Source organism: Egretta garzetta, unplaced genomic scaffold, assembly GCF_000687185.1.
Source record: "Egretta garzetta isolate BGI_Z169 unplaced genomic scaffold, ASM68718v1 scaffold330, whole genome shotgun sequence".
Taxonomy (NCBI): Eukaryota; Metazoa; Chordata; class Aves; order Pelecaniformes; family Ardeidae; genus Egretta; species Egretta garzetta.
The window spans coordinates 167881-170399 of NW_009258275.1; positions in this window are offsets into that span (position 1 = coordinate 167881).

Below are 2519 nucleotides of genomic sequence, written 5' to 3' on the forward strand. Positions count from 1 at the left end.
GTCAGATGGCCAGACCACCCCTCCGCAGGGCTCCGGACCTGGCGACCCCAGCAGGGCTATAAGGCAGCCCTCGTGCCTCCCGCCAGAGTTTTAAGCAACTTTCTATTTTAATTAGGAGGTTCGCATTCCCCCCTCATAATTCAGCCAGGTTTTGAACTGTTGATTGTAATACCATGGATGCACTATAAATAAGCAAAGGAAGAAAGACCAGGTCCCCCAGAACGAGCTGATTTCACATAAGCAGCACTTGGCACATTTATTTTAAGGGGAAATGTGTCAAAACCTCCTGGGAGGTTGGGAAACGTCCCAGTCTCTCCATGCACTCAGGGCATTTTCCAAGTAGCTGGAGCACTGCATCGAGTGCTGCCGGGTTTCTCATGCTCCAGAGCATCCCCCATGCTGCTTGGCAGCTCTGCTGGGGCCAGCCATGCCGCCCGCTTCCCTCCCGCAGCCCCAAACCCCTCCCCAAAGCCCGTGCCAGCGCACCCATCCCATCCTGCAAACTGCACCCACCACCTCTGCAACACGACTTGGGTGGTGACATCAGGAAATTCCTCCCGTGTTAAAGCGCAGATGAGCGGCAGCGATTCCCCGCCGGCAGCGCGGTGCGTGAAACCCCCCAAAACCCCAGCTGGGCAAGACGACACCATTGGGCTGCGCTCGGTGAGCAGGCTGTCGGGTTTCATAACACGTCCCTGCAGCCAAAGGTCTTTTATTTTTAAGCAGGAGGAGCTGAGCAGCAGGCTTTGTTTCCATTTATTTATAATGGCCATCAGCTGCGCTCGCACGGGAAGCCTCTGCACAAGCCAGCAGCGAGCTGCCCCGCAGCCCTGCCAGCACCGGGCAAAAGTTGCGGCAAAGCTACCCACGGCCTCCACTTTTCATCAACTCATCGCAAAACCACCAAAGAGCTACTTTTCTGCCTTGAATAATTTATCTGCAATAGTTGCAAGGGCAGAGGAAGGAAGGGCAGGAGCAGCACAGGAGCACCCTACATACCCCACTCCTCCCGGGATGCTGTGTTTCCCCACGCGCAGTACCACGAGCGGGGCAGAAGCAAAGCAAACCTGCCAGCAGGAGCGGGTCCTCGTGGGATCCAGCCCTGAGGGCACAGGGAGACTGCATGCACAAGTGCAGGTGCCCTGTCAAAAGGCTCAGCTCTGCCTGCAGGCTTACGGTCCCCCATGAAATGCCCCCAGTGATGCTCATGCATAAAATGTGCACCCCGAAGGATGGCAAGTGCAGGGCAAACGCCAGCAGCGCCCACCGCTGCCCGTCTGGCACGCTCACCCCCTCAGCTGACACCAATCTCATCTTGCCATGCAAGAGAATCCCTGCTCCCCGGCGCATCCCATCCTGCACCAACCCCAGCTGCCGCCGGTGCATTGGCACGGCCTTTCCCAGCACCGGGAGATGGTGCAGGGACAGAGAGAAGCAGAAAAATGAGGAAGCTGGGAGAAAACAGGAGCAATTGGGTAATTTTGCTGCAGCGCTGGGAATTGTTTTGGAAGGAAGGCCACGCACGCTAAAAGCACTTTCCACCCCATTCTTTGACGTCCGAAATCGCTGTAACGGAGCAACCCCTGCCCCAGTCCTTGGGGCACTTGTGCATGTGGCACTGCTGTCCCACAGATCACTTGGACACGTCTGCTCTTCCCGGGGCTCTGCCGTTAACCTTATTATCAGGGTTTTTCATGCGGCACCAAGTCAAAGGGGGCAGGACAGGGGCATTGATTTGGGGCTCTGAGAAGCACACACGCGCACCCCCTGATTTTAGCAACAAGGGTCCCTGAGAAATGCACCCACAAAAGGCATCTGCCCACCCCAAACGGGGCATCTGTGCATCCCCCCACCCCATATGTCGTACCTCATGCCGGTGGCAGGCTCCAGTGGGGTGGTCGTGGTGGGGGGCTCGGCACCGGTCCCCCCTGCCCCAGCCAGGCTGCTGCGCCGACTGCCCCCCCTGAAAGCCGCTGCCACCAGCTCATCGTCGGAGGAGCTGTCCTCAAAGGAGCCCAGCACGAATTTGGCCAGGGCCGGCCGGCGGAGAGCGGCAGGGTTGTACACGGCGATCTGCTCCTGCTCCCCCACCGCAGCCTTGCTGGCCCGTGGCAGCGGGTTGGGGGCCGGGGGGCTTGGCCATGCCGGCAGCTTGGCTACAGTGGGAGCCACCGGTTGCTCTGCCGGGGTCTGCTGTGGCTTCTCCTCCTCCCCGAGCTGAGGGTTGGACATTTTGGCCCAGACGAGCAGCACCAGTCCCAGCAGGAACAGGGCAGCCAGCAGCATTCACCTGCCCTGAGGAACAGATACATACACTGTCGGGGAGGGGGCATGGGAACAGCCCCCCAAAACACCAAGGCCCCTTCCCCACTGCACCCCACAACACCCAGCCAGACCCCCCCCTGCTCAGCCAGAGTTGTATTTAATACCCAAAACACAAGCAACTCGAGGCGGGGGGGGGGGCACCACTCTGCTCTGCCTTCCCATGGCACTGAGGGGGCTGAAATGGGCCCCCGCCT